General features: G+C 41.8%; 1 protein-coding gene across 3 annotated transcripts in view; it reads right to left on the bottom strand.

The window, feature by feature from the left end:
- The window catches only part of slc5a3b (solute carrier family 5 member 3b), a 45,065-nt gene that overhangs the window by 16,412 nt on the left and 6,477 nt on the right, over window positions 1-22,176 (bottom strand). The window contains exon 1 of one of the 3 annotated variants that reach the window (XM_034186909.1): window positions 18,930-19,347. The exons of 1 other annotated variant lie outside the window; for it this stretch is intronic. The gene's annotated coding sequence lies outside the window, so the exon portion shown is untranslated. Of the gene's footprint in view, window positions 1-18,825; window positions 19,348-22,176 lie in introns of those variants that run through there. One more of the 3 variants, XM_034186908.1, reaches the window with a different exon arrangement.

Genomic DNA, 22,176 nt, shown 5'->3' with positions numbered 1-22,176 from the left:
CTTTATACATGCTTCCCTTAGGCAGTATTATTAGACGGTATTGCTTAAATTTTCATTGTTACGCAGATGATACCCAGCTTTATCTATCCATGAAGCCAGAGGACACACACCAATTAACTAAACTGCAGGATTGTCTTACAGACATAAAGACATGGATGACCTCTAATTTCCTGCTTTTAAACTCAGATAAAACTGAAGTTATTGTACTTGGCCCCACAAATCTTAGAAACATGGTGTCTAACCAGATCCTTACTCTGGATGGCATTACCCTGACCTCTAGTAATACTGTGAGAAATCTTGGAGTCATTTTTGATCAGGATATGTAATTCAAAGCGCATATTAAACAAATATGTAGGACTGCTTTTTTGCATTTACGCAATATCTCTAAAATCAGAAAGGTCTTGTCTCAGAGTGATGCTGAAAAACTAATTCATGCATTTATTTCCTCTAGGCTGGACTATTGTAATTCATTATTATCAGGTTGTCCTAAAAGTTCCCTAAAAAGCCTTCAGTTAATTAAAAATGCTGCAGCTAGAGTACTGACGGGGACTAGAAGGAGAGAGCATATCTCACCCATATTGGCCTCTCTTCATTGGCTTCCTGTTAATTCTAGAATAGAATTTAAAATTCTTCTTCTTACTTATAAGGTTTTGAATAATCAGGTCCCATCTTATCTTAGGGACCTCGTAGTACCATATCACCCCAATAGAGCGCTTCGCTCTCAGACTGCAGGCTTACTTGTAGTTCCTAGGGTTTGTAAGAGTAGAATGGGAGGCAGAGCCTTCAGCTTTCAGGCTCCTCTCCTGTGGAACCAGCTCCCAATTCAGATCAGGGAGACAGACACCCTCTCTACTTTTAAGATTAGTCTTAAAACTTTCCTTTTTGCTAAAGCTTATAGTTAGGGCTGGATCAGGTGACCCTGAACCATCCCTTAGTTATGCTGCTATAGACGTAGACTGCTGGGGGGTTCCCATGATGCACTGTTTCTTTCTCTTTTTGCTCTGTATGCACCACTCTGCATTTAATCATTAGTGATCGATCTCTGCTCCCCTCCACAGCATGTCTTTTTCCTGGTTCTCTCCCGCAGCCCCAACCAGTCCCAGCAGAAGACTGCCCCTCCCTGAGCCTGGTTCTGCTGGAGGTTTCTTCCTGTTAAAAGGGAGTTTTTCCTTCCCACTGTAGCCAAGTGCTTGCTCACAGGGGGTCGTTTTGACCATTGGGGTTTTACATAATTATTGTATGGCCTTGCCTTACAATATAAAGCGCCTTGGGGCAACTGTTTGTTGTGATTTGGCGCTATATAAAAAAACTGATTGATTGATTGATGCAGAAAACGTGACCAGATTTACAGGTAAGAAAGTTTTATTGTGTTTTCACATCATGTGGTCCTCAGAAAGAGAGTTTAGGTGCATTTGAGTGGAAAATAGTGTTAGTTGTTGACGCGTCGCGGAGGATCAGCTGTTTTAACGTGCAGATATGGAGCGGCTCAGCTCAGAATTCTAAATAAAGGAGGAAAAAAGTATAAAAATGTCTTTGTAAAGCTCAGTGCAGGTGTGCTGATCACCGTGCTTTCAGAGGAGACGACGAGTCGAGCAGCTGCAAAAAACCGTGGATGAAAAGCTCACAGCTCACTTAAAGTGGGCAGTTCAGGCGAACCCCGACCTCCTGCCCACAGACCAAGTTTAATGCTGCTATCGACCCACAATGAAAAATAATAGTAACGCACAGTGACATGGAGAAGTAACTTTAATCTGATTACTGATTTGGAAAGATTAACGCGTTAGATTACTCGTTACTAAAAAAAGTGGTCAGATTAGAGTAACGCGTTACTAAGTAACGTGTTACCGGCATCACTGTATATAGCAAATATATGATGAACAATGACAGTTGTATAACGCATGTAGTGAGGAAACGGTTCAGACGCACTGCGATTATCACGGCAGTATTACGGGTGTATTATGATGCATCACGCACTAAGTTAAATCTATTATAAACATAGGAATAAATAGTGTAACAGCTGCAGACAAGAAGGAAAAAACATGCAACTGTTTTATCAAGCCTTGACAATGTAAACAAGTCAAATAATTACCTTTTTAGATGGCTCAAAATGCTTTCTGCAGCTGGAGCTTTAGTTCAGGAGGAGATTAGAGCCATTTTCAACAGGTAATTTGCAGAATAAACCGATTCATCCACCACAAAATAATTATTTTATATACTCAGCGTCCAGCGCAGAGAGCGTGGCAGCCGGTAGAACAAAGAACGGCATCCAGCTGTGAACACAGCGCACCTGATTTGCATCAGCCGCAAAGCAGACGTAATAAAAATGCTTTATTCGTGGCCAGTCTGTATGCAGTCACTACAACTTATTTTAGCCCGTGATGTAGACATGATGGGGATGCAAAATATCCGTTTTACACACTGGGCCTCATGTATCAACGTTGCGTACAGCGATATTTGAGCATATATGGGGTGTACGCCAAAACGGCTGCGCTACTTGGCATTTATCAATGTGGTCGTTGGCGTACACTGCGCTGAAAATATACACCAGGTTGAGAGGTGGCGTAAATTATACACCAAAATGAACCAGCGCTGGAATCCACATAAAAATGAAGATGATCAACATGATAAACAGTGCCATTATACAAATCAATGCATATGTTACATAAATAACACTTTCCTGATTATTGTTGTTGTTGGCAGTTTCCTCGCTTGCGAGGATAGTGGGAAGGCCTTTTTTGTTTTTTTTTTAAGTTTATTTTCTACAAGCCCTCTGGTGGCTGAAAAGTCCGATGCGGGATGCACAAGACCTGTTACACTTGGGGCAAATGAACACTTGAGTAGGCTGGGCTTGTGCTGCCGCCCGCTCTTTCTGTCTTTGACGCTTCTGGCGTGAGGCCTCACTTCTTTCTGCCTCAAACTTCAGGCTGGCGGATTTGATGCTGGAACGCCAGCTGAGTCTATCTGTAGCTAGATGCTGCCATGACTGATGCTGAATGCCTGCAAGGGAGAGCTGTTTCTTCAGCTGGTCCTTATAGCGCTTTTTGGGGGCCCCTTGGTTTCATCTCCCTTCCTTGAGCTCGCCAAAGAGAATTCATTTCGGCATGCGTGTATCATCCATCCTGGCTACGTGACCTGCCCAACGAAGCTGTTGTTTGAGTATAATAGACTCCATGCTGGGCAATTTGGCTCTGGTAAGGATGTCCTCATTTGAGACGTAGTCCTGCCACTTGATCCCGAAGATGTTTCGGAGACAACGCTGATGAAAGCGTTCCAGTAATCTGATCTGCTGGCAATACAGAACCCAGGTTTCAGCTCCATACAGGAAGGTAGGGACCACAATGGCTCTGTACCTACCATAGCGTATTTTCATGCGCTATGGTAGGGGTAAGCCTGTTGAGCAGTACTCGAGCCAAAATCTTACCTGCTATTGAGAGGAGAGTGATACCCCGGTAATTAGAACAGTTGGACTTGTCGTCCTTGTTCTTGTACAGGGAGACAATGACTGCATCCCGAAGGTCATGTGGAACCATTTCCTTTTCCCAGCAACTGGAGAAGTGAATCTGAAGCTTGTCGAGGACTGCCTCACCTCCATTTTGGTACACCTCTGCTGGGATGCCATCTATGCCAGGAGACCTCCCTGGATTCAGCTGCGTGGTGGCCTTTTGGATCTCTTCAAGTGTTGGGGGGTCATCAAGTTCCCATTTCACCTCCACCTGGGGAATCTTCTCGATTGATGACTCTTGCACAGTGCGCTTGTCACTGAAGAGGTTTTCAAAGTGTTCTGACCAACGCTGCATAATGGTTTCCTTGTCCGTCAGAAGGGTGGAGCCATCTGAGGAGTGCAGGGGTGCTTGCACTTGATGTGCTGGCCCATGGATGGTCTTAAGGGCTTCATAAAAGGAGCGCATGTCTCCGGCATCAGCATGTTGTTGTGTCTTCTGCGCAAAAGCTAGCCACCAGTCGTTCTGCAGTATGAGGAGCTTGCTTTGCAGTGTGGAGCAGGCATTTCTGTAAGCTGTCTTGGCAGAGTGGTCATCAGGTTTAGCTAAAAGAGTCTTGTGGCATGCACGTTTCTTTTCCAGTAGTTCCTGGATCTGTGCATCAGACTCATCAAACCAGTCTTTATTTTTCCTGGCTGAGAAGCCCACTACTTCTGCTGCTGTCTCCTGAAGGATGGTCTTTAATCTCATCCACTGTTGTTCAGGGTCGTCAGGCAGGCCTTCTTCTCCACCCAGTCTCTCCTCTAGTTTGGCCTGGAACGCCATTTTTTGTGTCTATGTCTTGCAGCTTGTGGACTTGTAGCTTCTTAAACTGTGGGCCTTTCTTCTTAGGAGGGGGCTTGAAAGTGAAAGCAATCTTGGAACGGACCAAGCGATGATCCATATAGCAATCCGCACTAGGCATCACCCTGGTATGTAGTACGTCTCTTCTATCACACTGTCGCGTCAGAACGTAGTCCAGAAGGTGCCAGTGTTTGGAGCGTGGGTGTCTCCAGGTTGCTTTAAATCTCTCTTTCTGTTGGAACAGGCTGTTGGTGATCGTCAAGTCATGTGCAGAGCAGAACTCCAGCAGCAGGTGGCCATTGTCATTACAGTTGCCTATGCCATGTTTCCCTAGCACGTCCTTTCATACATCAGAGTCGCGGCCCACTCTGGCGTTGAAATCTCCCATGATGAGGAGCTTGTCCTGGGTGTCGACGCGCTGTAGAAGGTTGTGCAGATCTTTATAGAAAGCCTCCTTAACTCCGATGTCGGCCTGCATGGTTGGGGCATACACACTAACAATAGTGGCAAAATCCTTGTTGTTGATGGAGAGCCGGAGTGACATGAGTCGGTCAGAATGTCCAACTGGCAAACTGTGTAACCTATGTGCTATGGCACTCTTAATCATGAACCCAACCCCTGAGAGTCGACGATCTTCTTTAGCCTTCCCTGACCAGAACAGTGTGTAGCCTGTGCCTTCCTCGGTGAGTGACCCTTGGTCTGCAAAGCGCACCTCGCTGAGTGCAGCAATGTCTATGTCAAGCCTTGCTAGCTCTTTGGCGACTAAGGCTGAGCGTCTTCGAGGACGATCGCTATTGTCTGAGTCCATCATTGTGCGTACATTCCAGCACGCAATTTTCAGGTTCTTTGTTTTTCTTTTCGCACCGCGTGTAGTGATGTCCATTGGCAGCGGTGAGCCAACCAGGTCTAGTGAGACAAGCCATGTTTAGACCACCTTTTCTAGGTCTGTCTCCATGTGGAGCAAGCAGGGCTATCCCTAAACAGGGCTGCTTGGTCACCCAGGGCCCTGCCGGATGATGCTGTTGTCTCGGGTCAGCAATCAAACGACCCAGCTCCTGAGCCGCCTGCATGCAGGATTGAGACTGCAGCTCCCAGTGCCATCATGCACCTGCTGTTTTCGCCTCTTCCCATCGCTGTAGGGATTTCCTTCCTGCCTGCGCTCGTTGCTTAAAGTGGGGATCAGCTCGCGCACACCAATTCCACTCTTTAGGCAAGGTGGCACTCCACAGTGGCACAGACAAGCTGAGACAGCTGTGGCGACCACCAGGCTGTAGGTTTTACATCAGAGTGACCTTCTCCTAGCCTCTGGCTAAAGAACCTTCCTCGGAGGCACGGGGGCAGTAACCCAGGCTGGGGGTTTAACATCAGGGTTTTCCTTCCCCTAGGTGGACCGCCTTAACAGGGCTAATGAGTCCCATCTACCCACTGCTATAACCCAGTCAGCTGGGAGGCTCGTGATGGCGGGAGCGCCTAGATCCCGTATAGGTCATGGACCTACCACTGCCATACTTGAATAAACAATATCTGTGTTGTAAAACAACAACAACAAAAACACAAAGCCAACCTAGTCAAAACAAAGTGAGTGCAGCTCCAGGAAAACCTACCTGAAACAATCTAAAACTGACTGAAAATAAATCTGACTCAATCTAAACCGAAAACAATTCATCTAGCTGATTATACTACATAATAATCAATACAAATCCCGCCTTTGCGGGACTGTTATGGAGCACGATCCGTGGCCACAGCGCTGACTGCAAAGACAGCGCTGCTCGCCTTTTTCTCCAGACTTCGAGCCTGGAGCCAGAGCAGCGCTGATCTTAACTTCATGTGGTGTGATCATTTTAGGCAATGAAATTGATAATAACAACTGTAGTTTCGTCATTCCCTTAATTCACCTGTGCTGCAACCAGGTTTTGTCATCTCCATTCGGTTGTCACAATAAAATAAATACAGAAATACATTTAAAAAATAAAGAAATCTGACAGATTAGGCGTGTCTTATTAATTGAGTGAGAAAATATCCACATCAAGAATTATTGACATGTGAAAAGAGAATACAGTGGTCCCTCGCTATAACACCGTTCACCTGTCGTGGCCTCGGAGTCTCGCGGAGTATTTAGTCCAATTTTGCATGCCTTTTTTTTTTTTTACAGTGTTGTGTTCTGCGTATCTGTTTATAAGAATCTTGTTGCCCAGAAGAGAAAAGAGCGCCAACAACTACTCATAACTGTGTTTGTCACACGGAAACAAACACCTGCTGCAGCGAGATGTGAGTGGAAAAGGCGCAGCAGGGGGTTGAAAGGATGTTTGGGGATGATGAAATCATTTTTCAAGATGATAATGCATCTTGCCATAGAGCAAAAACTGTGAAAACATTCCTTGCAAAAAGACACATAGGGTCAATGTCATAGTCTGCAAACAGTCCGGATCTTAATCCAATTGAAAATCTTTGGTGGAAGTTGAAGAAAATGGTCCATGACAAGGCTCCAACCTGCAAAGCTGATCTGGCAACAGCAATCAGAGAAAGCTGGAGCCAGATTGATGAAGAGTACTGTTTGTCACTCATTAAGTCCATGCCTCAGAGACTGCAAGCTGTTATAAAAGCCAGAGGTGGTGCAACAAAATACTAGTGATGTGTTTGAGCGTTCTTTTGTTTTTCATGATTCCATCATTTTTTCCTCAGAATTGAGTGATTCCATATTTTTTTCCCTCTAATTTTTGCCAGGGGTTGTAATATTTTCTGATTACAACCCCTGGCAAAAATTATGGAATCACTGGCCTTGGAGGATGTTCATTCAGTTGTTTAATTTTGTAGAAAAAAAGCAGATCACAGACATGACACAAAACTAAAGTCATTTCAAATGGCAACTTTCTGGCTTTAAGAAACACTATAAGAAATCAAGAAAAAAAAATTGTGGCAGTCAGTAACAGTTACTTTTTTAGACCAAGCAGAGGGAAAAAAATATGGACTCACTCAATTCTGAGGAATAAATTATGGAATCACCCTGTAAATTTTCATCCCCAAAACTAACACCTGCATCAAATCAGATCTGCTCATTAGTCTGCATCTAAAAAGGAGTGATCACACCTTGGAGAGCTGTTGCACCAAGTGGACTGACATGAATCATGGCTCCAACACGAGAGATGTCAGTTGAAACAAAGGAGAGGATTATCAAACTCTTAAAAGAGGGTAAATCATCACGCAATGTTGCAAAAGATGTTGGTTGTTCACAGTCAGCTGTGTCTAAACTCTGGACCAAATACAAACATGGGAAGGTTGTTAAAGGCAAACATACTGGTAGACCAAGGAAGACATCAAAGCGCCAAGACAGAAAACTTAAAGCAATATGAGCCAAAAATCGAAAATGCACAACAAAACAAATGAGGAATGAATGGGAGGGAACTGGAGTCAACGTCTGTGACCGAACTGTAAGAAACCGCCTAAAGGAAATGGGATTTACATACAGAAAAGGTAACTGAAAGCCATCATTAACACCTAAACAGAAAAAAACAAGGTTACAATGGGCTAAGGAAAAGCAATTGTGGACTGTGGATGACTAGATGAAAGTCATATTCAGTGATGAATCTCGAATCTGCATTGGGCAAGGTGATGATGCTGGAACTTTTGTTTGGTGCCGTTCCAATGAGATTTATAAAAATGAGTGCTTGAAGAGAACATGTAAATTTCCACAGTCACTGATGATATGGGGCTGCATGTCAGGTAAAGGCACTGGGGAGATGGCTGTCATTACATCATCAAAAAATGCACAAGTTTACGTTGATATTTTAGACACTTTTCTTATTCCATCAATTGAAAGGATGTTTGGGGATGATGAAATCATTTTTCAAGATGATAATGCATCTTGCCATAGAGCAAAAACTGTGAAAACATTTCTTGCAAAAAGACACATAGGGTCAATGTCATGGCCTGCAAATAGTCCAGATCTTAATCCAATTGAAAATGGTCAATGACAAGGCTCCAACCTGCAAAGCTGATCTGGCAACAGCAATCAGAGAAAGTTGGAGCCAGATTGATGAAGAGTACTGTTTGTCACTCATTAAGTCCATGCCTCAGAGACTGCAAGCTGTTATAAAAGCCAGAGGTGGTGCAACAAAATACTAGTGATGTGTTGGAGCGTTCTTTTGTTTTTCATGATTCCATAATTTTTTCCTCAGAATTGAGTGATTCCATATTTTTTCCCTCTGCTTGGTCTAAAAAAGTTACCGTTACTGACTGCCACAATTTTTTTCCCTGATTTCTTATAGTGTTTCTTAAAGCCAGAAAGTTGCCGTTTGAAATGACTTTAGTTTTGTGTCATGTCTGTGATCTGCTTTTTTTCTACAAAATTAAACAACTGAATGAACATCCTCCGAGGCCGGTGATTCCATAATTTTTGCCAGGGGTTGTACCTTAACCTGAATATGGCCATAATCAGAGTAAGCAATAATCTGATTATGGCCATAATCAGAGTAAGCAATAATCTGATTATGGCCATAATCAGAGTAAGCAATAATCTGATTATGGCCATAATCAGAGTAAGCAATAATCTGATTAAGATGTGGAGTATTCTGATCTTTTAAAAACAGGTAAACGTCTTAATAAGAATATGACCTATTGCAACACACAAGACATAAAGCAGTAAGACGCTGTGCGTCATTAATCAGACTATGATGTGTTATATACAACTAAGAATATGACTGTAATAGTCTTTAAATCAACTCATGTAAACACCATAATCAAAATATGGTCTTATTCAGAATAAGGTCAATAATCGGATTATTGCTATCCATGTAAACGTAGTCAATGTAATCTCTAGTGTGGCTAGCAGGTTGAGACTAGCCTGGGGAGAAGGAGAATGAACATCAGTAGAAATGTGTGCGAATGAGAGGGAGCACAGTGGGATAGTTAGGTTGTAAGGAATAGAAGTGGTAAAGGTAGATAAGTTTAAATACTTGGGGTGAACAATCCAAAGTATGGTAGAGTGGTAAGGAAGTGAGTGGAGGCAGGGAGGAGTGGGTAAAAAAAAAAAAGGTAGCAGGAGTGATTTGTGACAAGAGTACCCACAAGGGTACAGGGGAACATTTAGAAGATTGCAATGAGACCAGCTATGTTGTACAGCTTAGACATGGTGGCACAAACAAAAAGGCAGGAGACATTTCTGAAAATGCTATGATTTTCTTTGGAAATGACGAGATTGGACAGGATTAGCAATGAACATATCAAGACAGCACAGGTAGGGTGGTTTGGAGACAAAATGAGAGAGGTGAGATTGACATGGTTTGGACATGTGCAGAGGAAGGATGCAGGGTATATAGGGAGAACGATGCTGAGGATGGAGCCACCAGGCAGGAAGTGGGAGGCCAAAGAGGAGGTTTATGATCATTTTGAAGAAGTACATGCAGTTGGTTGGTGTGACAGAGGAAGGAAAGGACTGTTCTGCTGTGGTGACCCCTAACGGGAGCACCTCAGAGAGTTGGGGGATTGCATGTGTCAGTACGCATGCCCAGAAGTAGCCCTCGCACAATGCATCATGGAATAGTCTGTATGTACAGCCGGTGTCCATGGATGCAAACAAAGACAGATGCGGTACTTTTAAGCCAATTTTGGACCCAGAAGGTGTACCTGGAGCTGTTATTAACTCACCATTCAAGGCAGCAACAATAGTGAAACTAAAAACATGATTAAAGTACAGAATTACAAGTTTAAAAGGCAAGAAAAAAGATGTAAGAGAGGTGAGTTCCAATTAATTTGCTTCTACGAGTTATTACCTTGCGAGTGGTGGGGTAAATTGCACATATTTAACCCTTTACCTACTGAGGCTATAAATGGACGATTGGTTATAATTTTTTATTATAGCAATAAAATTAAGAAATAATGTTCTATGTTTGTGTGCTTTGGCACCCTTTTCCAAGAGTACCTGAATTTCAATTATATTACACCTGATTAACTATTTATACACATTATTTGTAAGTTTTAGCATTTAAAATAAGAAAAAACACAAAAACGAACTTGATTTTATTTTCAATTTTTTAGTGAAAAATGATTGTTATGTAAAGGAACTTTGGATTTCACATTTTTAACAGGAAGCTGTAAGTGTTTACAATCAAAATAATTAATTTTGTGTGTCTAGAACTCAGAAACAGCGCAGAAACAGTGCAAAAGTAAACATTTTGCAAGGCGAAAATATGCAAAAAGAAACCAATTTTAAAGTGCAGAACAAAACAATATGAATAACAACAAAGTGCAAAACTATATATAAATATATCAATTATTATCTATATTATTAAAATGTGTAATAAATCATTCATTTGGATTTGGAGGGCTCTCTGTTGGGACTGTTTACACAGAGACTGCTACCTGCTGCTTTGGACTTGAACTAACAGTCTTTTTCAAGACTTTTTTACTTTTTTTTTAACTTTTTTACTTTTTAATTTTTTTTTTTACTTTTTTACTGTGCTCCAACGCCTAAGGAAGACCTCTAACGGTCGAAACATCGCGACGGAGCACTTTTATCAGCTAACTTTTATTAGCGTTGGCAGGCTAACTAGCTTGCTAACGCTTTCGTTTTTATTTTTTTTTATTTTTATTTTATTTTAGCACCGTTGTCGTGCGTTGCCGGTGCTGCTTCATGGCCTGTTTGGTGCCTTGACTGGGGCAATCCTTCTGCTGAATCACCTTTGGATTATTTGCACATTATTTACTTTGTGTGTTTTTGGGAATCCGCTAGCTTAGCGTAGCTACTAGCTCTTAGCCGATTTAGCATGGCGGCTTCTCCTGTCTCTCCCGCACTTTTCTGCTCTGGGTGTGAAATGTTTAGTTATTCCTCGGCCTCCTTTAGCAGTAACGGTACTTGTAATAAGTGCAGCTTATTCGTAGCTTTGGAGGCCAGGCTGGGCGAAGTGGAGGCTCGGCTCCGCACCGTGGAAAATTCTACAGCTAGCCAGGCCCCTGTAGTCGGTGCGGACCAAGGTAGCTTAGCCGCCGTTAGTTCCCCCCTGGCAGATCCCGGGCAGTCGGGAAAGCAGGCTGACTGGGTGACTGTGAGGAGGAAGCGTAGCCCTAAACAGAAGAACCGTGTACACCGTCAACCCGTTCACATCTCTAACCGTTTTTCCCCACTCGACGACACACCCGCCGAGGATCAAACTCTGGTTATTGGCGACTCTGTTTTGAGAAATGTGAAGTTAGCGACACCAGCAACCATTGTCAATTGTCTTCCGGGGGCCAGAGCAGGCGACATCGAAGGACATTTGAAATTGCTGGCCAAGGCTAAGCGTAAATTTGGTAAGATTGCAATTCACGTCGGCAGTAATGACACTCGGTTACGCCAATCGGAGGTCACTAAAATTAACATTAAATCGGTGTGTAACTTTGCAAAAACAATGTCGGACTCTGTTGTTTTCTCTGGACCCCTCCCCAATCGGACCGGGAGTGACATGTTTAGCCGCATGTTCTCCTTGAATTGCTGGCTGTCTGGGTGGTGTCCAAAAAATGAGGTGGGCTTCATTGATAATTGGCAAAGCTTCTGGGGAAAACCTGGTCTTGTTAGGAGAGACGGCATCCATCCCACTTTAGAGGGAGCAGCTCTCATTTCTAGAAATCTGGCCAATTTTTTTGGATCCTCCAAACTGTGACTGTCTAGCGTTGGGACCAGGAGGCAGAGCTGTGGTCTTACACACCTCTCTGCAGCTTCTCTCCCCCTGCCATCCCCTTATTACCCCATCCCCGTAGAGACGGTGCCTGCTCCCAGACCACCAATAACTAGCAAAAATCTATTTAAGCATAAAAATTCAAAAAGAAAAAATAATATAGCACCTTCAATTGCACCACAGACTAAAACAGTTAAATGTGGTCTATTAAACATTAGGTCTCTTTCTTCTAAGTCCCTGTTGGTAAATGATATAATAATTGATCAACATATTGATTTATTCTGCCTAACAGAAACTTGGTTACAGCAGGATGAATATGTTAGTTTAAATGAGTCAACACCCCCGAGTCACACTAACTGTCAGAATGCTCGTAGCACGGGCCGGGGCGGAGGATTAGCAGCAATCTTCCATTCCAGCTTATTAATTAATCAAAAACCTAGACAGAGCTTTAATTCATTTGAAAGCTTGTCTCTTAGTCTTGTCCATCCAAATTGGAAGTCCCAAAAACCAGTTTTATTTGTTATTATCTATCGTCCACCTGGTCGTTACTGTGAGTTTCTCTGTGAATTTTCAGACCTTTTGTCTGACTTAGTGCTTAGCTCAGATAAGATAATTATAGTGGGCGATTTTAACATCCACACAGATGCTGAGAATGACAGCCTCAACACTGCATTTAATCTATTATTAGACTCTATCGGCTTTGCTCAAAAAGTAAATGAGTCCACCCACCACTTTAATCATATTTTAGATCTTGTTCTGACTTATGGTATGGAAATAGAAGACTTAACAGTATTCCCTGAAAACTCCCTTCTGTCTGATCATTTTTTAATAACATTTACATTTACCCTGATGGACTACCCTGCAGTGGGGAATAAGTTTCATTACACTAGAAGTCTTTCAGAAAGCGCTGTAACTAGGTTTAAGGATATGATTCCTTCTTTATGTTCTCTAATGTCATATACCAACACAGAGCAGAGTAGCTACCTAAACTCTGTAAGGGAGCTAGAGTATCTCGTCAATAGTTTTACATCCTCATTGAAGACAACTTTGGATGCTGTAGCTCCTCTGAAAAAGAGAGCTTTAAATCAGAAGTGTCTGACTCCGTGGTATAACTCACAAACTCGTAGCTTAAAGCAGATAACCCGTAAGTTGGAGAGGAAATGGCGTCTCACTAATTTAGAAGATCTTCACTTAGCCTGGAAAAAGAGTTTGTTGCTCTATAAGAAAGCCCTCCGTGAAGCTAGGACATCTTTCTACTCATCACTAATTGAAGAAAATAAGAACAACCCCAGGTTTCTTTTCAGCATTGTAGCCAGGCTGACAAAGAGTCAGAGCTCTATTGAGCTGAGTATTCCATTAACTTTAACTAGTGATGACTTCATGACTTTCTTTGCTAACAAAATTTTGACTATTAGAGAAAAAATTACTCATAACCATCCCAAAGATGTATCGTTATCTTTGGCTGCTTTCAGTGATGCCGGTATTTGGTTAGACTCTTTCTCTCCGATTGTTCTGCCTGAGTTATTTTCATTAGTTACTTCATCCAAACCATCAACATGCTTATTAGACCCCATTCCTGCCAGGCTGCTCAAGGAAGTCCTACCATTATTTAATGCTTCAATCTTAAATATGATCAATCTATCTTTGTTAGTTGGTTATGTACCACAGGCCTTTAAGGTGGCAGTAATTAAACCATTACTTGAAAAGCCATCACTTGACCCAGCTATCTTAGCTAATTATAGGCCAATCTCCAACCTTCCTTTTCTCTCAAAGATTCTTGAGAGGGTAGTTGTAAAACAGCTAACTGATCACCTGCAGAGGAATGGTCTATTTGAAGAGTTTCAGTCAGGTTTTAGAATTCATCATAGTACAGAAACAGCATTAGTGAAGGTTACAAATGATCTTCTTATGGCTTCGGACAGTGGACTTATCTCTGTGCTTGTTCTGTTGGACCTCAGTGCTGCTTTTGATACTGTTGACCATAAAATTTTATTACAGAGATTAGAGAATGTCATAGGTATTAAAGGCACTGCGCTGCGGTGGTTTGAATCATATTTGTCTAATAGATTACAGTTTGTTCATGTAAATGGGGAATCTTCTTCACAGACTAAAGTTAATTATGGAGTTCCACAAGGTTCTGTGCTAGGACCAATTTTATTCACTTTATACATGCTTCCCTTGGGCAGTATTATTAGACGGTATTGCTTAAATTTTCATTGTTACGCAGATGATACCCAGCTTTATCTATCCATGAAGCCAGAGGATACACACCAATTAGCTAAACTGCAGGATTGTCTTACAGACATAAAGACATGGATGACCTCTAATTTCCTGCTTTTAAACTCAGATAAAACTGAAGTTATTGTACTTGGCCCCACAAATCTTAGAAGCATGGTGTCTAACCAGATCGTTACTCTGGATGGCATTTCCCTGATCTCTAGTAATACTGTGAGAAATCTTGGAGTTATTTTTGATCAGGATATGTCATTCAAAGCGCATATTAAACAAATATGTAGGACTGCCTTTTTGCATTTACGCAATATCTCTAAAATCAGAAAGGTCTTGTCTCAGAGTGATGCTGAAAAACTAATTCATGCATTTATTTCCTCTAGGCTGGACTATTGTAATTCATTATTATCAGGTTGTCCTAAAAGTTCCCTAAAAAGCCTTCAGTTGGTTCAGAATGCTGCAGCTAGAGTACTGACGGGGACTAGCAGGAGAGAGCATATCTCACCCGTGTTGGCCTCTCTTCATTGGCTTCCTGTTAATTCTAGAATAGAATTTAAAATTCTTCTTCTTACTTATAAGGTTTTGAATAATCAGGTCCCATCTTATCTTAGGGACCTCGTAGTACCATATTACCCCATTAGAGCGCTTCGCTCTCAGACTGCGGGCTTACTTGTGGTTCCTAGGGTTTGTAAGAGTAGAATGGGAGGCAGAGCCTTCAGCTTTCAGGCTCCTCTCCTGTGGAACCAGCTCCCAATTCAGATCAGGGAGACAGATACCCTCTCTACTTTTAAGATTAGGCTTAAAACTTTCCTTTTCGCTAAGGCTTATAGTTAGGGCTGGATCGGGTGACCCTGGACCATCCCTTGGTTATGTTGCTTTAGACGTAGACTGTGGGGGGTTCCCATGATGCACTGTTTCTTTCTTTTTTTGCTCCGTATGCATCACTCTGCATTTAATCATTAGTGATCGATCTCTGCCCCCCTTCTCGGCATGTCTTTTTCCTGGTTCTTTCCCTCAGCCCCAACCAGTCTCAGCAGAAGACTGCCCCTCCCTGAGCCTGGTTCTGCTGGAGGTTTCTTCCTGTTAAAAGGGAGTTTTTCCTTCCCACTGTGGCCAAGTGCTTGCTCATAGGGGGTCGTTTTGACCGTTGGGGTTTTTCATGGTTATTGTATGGCCTTGCCTTGCAATATGGAGCGCCTTGGGGCAACTGTTTGTTGTGATTTGGCGCTATATAAGAAAAAAGTTGATTGATTGATTGATTTGATCACTCATTTTGTGAAAAATTATACAATATGAATAAAACAATAAAGTGTCAAACTATATACAAATATATAACCAAGAATCAAAATTAGATCTAAACTACATTAGTCAGTGTGGTACTGTTTGTAACAGTTTCTGTCTGGCTGAAGACAGAGGCCAATTTTACAAAGTTTGCACATCCAGCAGGTTGACCTCTTGCAAACCTTGCAAGAACGCCGTCCCTTTGTGGATCGCTGGCAAGTTGGGTTTCCACTGCTTGTTGGCACCAGGCAGTGGCTTGTGGCTGATGGAGCCATCACACCCACACAAACACGCACACACACCTTCACAAATGACACTAACACCCTGCCTTTTCCTCAAAAATTACTACATTTATGTTTGCTGTCTGTCTCTGTACTTTTCTGTCACTTTTGCGCTCTTTTTCATACTTTTCCCTCGTTTCAAAAGTCACCAAACTCACTTTACCGTAATATATGCAACATATAGCACACTGTTGGAAAGCACGGGTTCTTGGCTTGCTGTCTGTGTTTAAATTTTTCAGATTGAGGGCTTACATGAGAACGTACGGTAATGAGAATTAGCGGCGCAGGAGTGTGAAACGTCCGTGTTTTTCCTCTGCGTTTTGAAGTCACAGGCTTATGTTTACCATAATACACCATATATCATTGGAAATCCCTTGGTGTTAGCTTAACAATGCACTTTGAATCATTCGGAATGGACAAACTATGGCGGAGTTACGGTAAAATAAATACGCATATGGAAAATATGGCGTGGGCGCCATCGCCGTAGATAAAGGGTTAAAGGTTATATATCAAATGTTCATAAAATGTTTAATACTCGGCCGGGGGGGCGCTGTTGTAATAGAGAGAATCTTTGCTATGCATTTTTTAGATCATTCAGATCAGTAAGTGTGCGCTGCATCATCTCTGTGCTGGGCTAAGCACACGCATTTCTTCGTGGATGGGACCGCGAACCTCCAGAGAGAGAACAAAAGCAAACAAGAAAGCAAGAGAGCATTGTTTTTGCACTAAACTGAAGCAGAAGACAGCTGCTCTGAGCGAAGGCGGGGGGGAATTTGGGGACAGATTTACGTACTAAGTTACGCATCAAATGGCAGTCACGATTTTGCCGCAAGTAGTGGACAAGACTACTATATTGGCGGTTTTGATGGAAGTGATTTGAGTGGAAAAACCATTGGTTTGTCTACCATGTACATTTTCTGGCTGCTGCAGACTCAGTGGGTTAATGTCGACTTGAACTTACTAAACTTTCTCTTATTTCCAGTACATCCAATACTGTAAATCTACTTGTTTCTAAGGGTTGTGTTCTTAGGAAATACATAGAAGTTCACATATTTATCCCTGAGATGGTTATTGAAGCATCCAGGGACACAACAAGTAATCCTCGGCATTTTGAGCCTTTTGTGTACTTTCTGAGCCCGTCTGTGCGTCTGCAACAGGTACACATTTCCCAAAATCCCCTGCATGACCAAAATCCAATATGGCGGGTATGCAACACCCCAATTAGAAGATGACAAAGAACAAGTGATCAGCAAATTGTTGGAGGAAGGTCTAGCTGCAGTACGTGCACTCTAGCCATGTGGAGATTAATCAGTATGAATCAGTATCTAGATGCAAACATGCGTGATGTGAGTGCATCGATTCATTCACTGTGCATCAATTCAACTGACGGGTGAAATCATGATCGCATTGCTCGCTGCCTGCTTGCATGATTTTTTTCCGAGGCACATTGAATGCACCACAGACAGAAGCCAGAAAGCACATTTCTACCGCAACAAACATGCAGGTCCGCGAGAACCGCAGCAAGCAGTTGGAAGGGATTTTTGACGCACCTAAAACATTTAAATCAGGCGTTTGGAGATAGTTTGGCTTTTTTAAAAAAGATGGCAAACTTGACAAGATTTAGGTCGCTGTAAAGAACAACTGCTAAACAGTATCCACACAGCCGCAGATTATAAACTGAACCCCAGCAAAACTGGTAAGAAAGCATCTCAAATTACTTTTGCCAAGGCAGCACTCTGTCAATGAGTGATTCACTTTAAGTCACACACTGAGAATGATGTTGTATTACTGTTTAAGTTCTGACAGTGTGATCAAACAGGTTCCAAATATGAGGGAACCGATTCCTGTTCCTTAATGTTGAATCTGGTAAATCTGCTGCTGATAAGGAGTAAAACAAATCCTCTGCCTCTAGCAGAATCAGAAGAAGAAGAATACCATAGTACCATACTGAATTGCAGCTTCTTATTCTCTATTTAAATTTTTGGCATAATTTCTTTGCATCATGTTGAATCGCATCGTAATGCACCAAACTGCATTATATCGTATTGTGAGGAATTGAATCGCCATCAAATACATATAAAATCAGGAACTGGGGTGAATCGTATCGCATGGTATCATCAGTATCGTCATGTATCGCCACATGTATCGTATCGAGGTGCGTATCGAATTGTTGTCAGTGATGAGAATCACATGCCTAATGCACTCAGTTCCACCTGCATGCTCTGCTTCTGAAACACACGCACACACCATGCCAGGGTTCAACACCAAACAGCAATGTTTTAACATTAACCATTTACAGCGACAGAAACACCCCATAATCTCTCATCAGCCGTTAAACTTTTCACCGAAAACCAGCTTAATTTCTCGAATAGTGTCCACTCGGATATTCCTCACAGGTCCAGAAAAAATTTTGATAAAGCAACGCGCGCAGCGTGACACAAAGGAATTCAGCCAAGAGGGCGGGACCACATCTCACTCAAGGCCTGCCCACAGGGAAATGACGTCACCGACACGCGTGAAAAAACTCACGCATGCGCACGAGGGTTCAAGCATGATTGGTGTAATCGCAAGTCATTCAAATCCATATAGTTAAAAAAATAAATAAAAGGGTCGGTTTATTATCTAATAGACCTCGTATTAAATTGAATACACCACAAAGACATTTAATGTTCAAACTGACTTTTTTGTTTTTGTGCAAATATTTGCTCATTTTGAAATGGATGCCTGCAACAAATTTCAAAAAAGCTAGGACAGGGGCAACAAAAGACTGGGAAAGTTGATGAATGCTCAAAGAACACCTGATTGGAACATTCCACAGGTAAACAGGTTAATTGGAAACAAATGAGTGAGCATCCCCAAAAGGCTCAGCCGTTGACAAGCAAAGATGGGGTGAGGATCACCACTTTGTAAACAACTGCGTGAAAAAAATAGTCCAGCAGTTTAAGAACAATGTTTCTCAATATTCAATTGCAAGGAATTTAGGGATTTCATTATCTACAGCCCATAATATAATCAGAAGATTCAGAGAATCTGAACTTTCTACACGTAAGCAGCAAGGCAGCACCGCATTAAAAACCGACATCATTGTGTAAAGGATCTTACCAGCATAAAACTTGTGCCAAATCCCTGTGTGGATCTGTACTGGATCTGCTGTGGCAAGCCTGTTCTAAAACGGAGACAGGCAAAGTCACAAGACACGGCCCCACCTTCACATCAAGCTAGATCTGCTCCTGGAGTTTCCCAAGCTGAAAATGTGACAGTACGCGTGTGTCTACAGCCCCCATGAAAACAAATCCCAGTCACCACAATGACGTGTGCAGGAGTGTTTTTCTGTTTGTGTATGTGTGCGTGGTTGTTGTGGATGAAGGCAGTGTCACATGCGGTGCGTGAAGAAGTAATTAATTGAACATTAGTGTTGGGTTTCAACCAACTGACACAAAACACTGACGCAGTTCACAACATAGAAATACAAAGTTTTACAGCATTTTTCATTCAATTTCTTTCTGCCTGTACATGAAAATGACTTTACCCTAAATGACAGACAGTAATGATCAGTAAAAACTCCTTTGTGCGCAGTGCAAAAAATGCGAAGAATTGCGGTTCACCTTTACACATGGAGTCTGAGACATTTTACCTTTCTTTGCCAACTGATAATTCATTAAATACACTTGATGTTTTACTGCTGTGAGGCAGCAGCATCGGAATTGAGGCTCTTTTTGTAAAGCGCGTAATGGGATTTTATACTCTTCAAAAGAGGACAGAAATTACGGGTTTGCCAGTAGTGCGACTAAAATTTTTAAGATTTTTTTTATATTCGCCACCCTGACAATTCAGAAGTAAAATAGGCTCACCACATCACATACTCATTTGACAATGTGCCAAGGGTTTGGATAGATAAGTGGATCGGTCCTGTCCCTCCGATATCTGATACGTGAATAACGTTAATATCAGACCCGATACCAATAATGGATCGAATCGGGCCCATCCCTACTAAACAGTCTATTGAAATTTTATGCACTTTGATAACATGGGAAAGCACTTTGATTTCATTGAGAGCTCTAATACTGGTGTCCTGTTATACATTCTCTTTTCAGCAATTTGTTTAAAATTGGATTTCTCTCCTACGACACAACTGTCAAAGGCATGGTTTGAATTACAGGGCGTAGAGGGGTCTGAAGCCCACAATTAAAACACCTTCTGTCCTTCTTAGTTGTAATGCTAAATATCACAATACATTCTCTATATTCATGGCTAGAAGAATCTTGTGAGTGGACCATAACTAAGGATACTATAGTAAGTTAACGTAAGTAGCTATCTAGCTTGTTCAAAACATTTTTTGCTTTCTGATCTTCTGTTTCTGAATTACAGTGTCAACTCCCTACAGATAAATGCTAATGATAGTTTCTAAATTTTGCCTTATGTTACAGTTGAACTAACATTAATTAAACTAGAGAAAGATAATAGTAATCTGACTTAGCATTAACTAATTAATATCAGGTATGGACCCCCTCAAATTTGCACTCTGGGCAAAGGTGAACAGATCATGTGAGACTTGACTACAATGTTTTAATCTGACTGAAAACTGTGAACTTTGTTAGGGTGCCACCATGAAAACCTCCATATTACTTGACTAATAACCAAATAGTGTTTTGTTTTTTCATTGTGGTACCTCTTTCAGATTGCAGTTTTCTAAATGTTTCTTTGGTACTGCCTGATATGCCAATGATTGTTGAGTATGTTGTAGTATGTTACCATTTCTTGTGTGGTGATGTGTCCACATTTGTTACGTTCAGTGCGTCGGAATATTCCGTAATCATCTAGCATTTGTGGAGGATGCAAGATATCCCAGTATAAAGGTCAAGATTCATCAAGATGTCATGCAACATGATGTGACAGAAGAGTTACATCAGTGACATGCCAGATTCCACAAGGTGCTACACTTCAGATATTACTGTGGTATAACACTTGAATGTCACTTGGAATGTGTATGGCACATTTTCCAGTCATCTCACGTTTATGCTGAAAGGTCAAACCTGATGCTTGATTTTCTATTCAACAGTGATATTTCCTTAACATATAAACTTTCAGATGCTACTTTAAACACATGATGATGAAAATTGCCCAGTGCAGAAAGAGATTATCAAATCTTCTATCAAAGGTATGATTCTGCCTGCTCTTGAACTGATGATGGTTTTACAAGCACCCTAAGACAAATCTTTCTAAAAATAACCAGGAGTACCCACTGTTGCTGGGGGTACGTTTTGCTCAATATACCTCAGGTCCTTCAGTACTAGTATTCTCGCCTCCAACCACAGGATACTGCCATTAGCAAAAGCAGCAATGATCTCAATAGAGAATCTTTGCTACTAGAGAATCAAAATAACAGTTTCAGGTAATTAAATGGTTTCCAAGATATTCAAAAAGGACAAAGACCAGGCCCTGAAAAGTAATGGGGAGTTCAACCAAGTACAACACCCAATACAGCAAAATCAATACAATTACAGCAACTGACAGGAAAATGTCACGTGTTCTTGCACAACCGAAACTCAGTCTTCAAGTGGTGTCTCTCTTTGACAATTCAAAACCAAAACAAAGATGTGAACCACAAACATATGACCATTAAACAGCACATTGGCACTTAACTGTAACTGTCACTACTTGTCACTAAGCTGTAACTGTAGATTGCTATAATATGAAGACTGTTTGTTTGGCTGTCTGCCGTTCCTCTACTCCTCACAGGTCCTTGGCCTGATTTCTGTATGTGGATTAAGGTCAAGCCTGGAACTTCCCTTAAAGGGTTTGTTTCGGCAAAAAGGTCAAGGCCATTGGACTCAAAGGTAAAAATATTTTACACATATGGAGGGAGGTTCTGGAACAGCTCCCAGAAAGTCAAATTTGCCAAAGGTCAATCACTGGGGCCAAGAACATGCCTGCCTGCTCCTCAGAGGTCCTTTTGATTATTTCTACCAAACTTAGTTTGTCAATGAAGGCTGACCCTGAAATTGCCCTGAACATATTCATTTTTGCAAGGGTCAACATATTTGATTCTCAACCAGATTGGGACCAAAGGTGGCACACACTTATATCTCTAAACATATTCAGTTATGAAACAACACAAAACAGAGAATTTTTTAAGGAACTGAAACCACAGAATCGCCACAAAAATGATCACATGCAACAGTGTGCAGACTACAACTTAAGTCCTTTTTATTTGCTGTACAGAGTCACAAATCTTAAAAGGTGGCAACTGTGAATCCTCAAGGTCATGCTTGATATGGATTTGACTTTAGTCCTCGATAGCAAATACCCAGGTGTCCCACCTCTCAAAAGTAGCCAAAGATATGGTGCAGCCAAGTGAAACACAGGCATCCACAAGACCTTTATTATTTGGTGGATCCTCAACACTGAGGCGCCTGTGTGCTGGATCATGTTCAGAGAAACACACCACATGGC

The sequence above is a fragment of the Thalassophryne amazonica genome, chromosome 14, assembly GCF_902500255.1.
Source record: "Thalassophryne amazonica chromosome 14, fThaAma1.1, whole genome shotgun sequence".
NCBI lineage: Eukaryota > Metazoa > Chordata > Actinopteri > Batrachoidiformes > Batrachoididae > Thalassophryne > Thalassophryne amazonica.
This window is presented reverse-complemented; position numbering and strand designations above follow the sequence as displayed.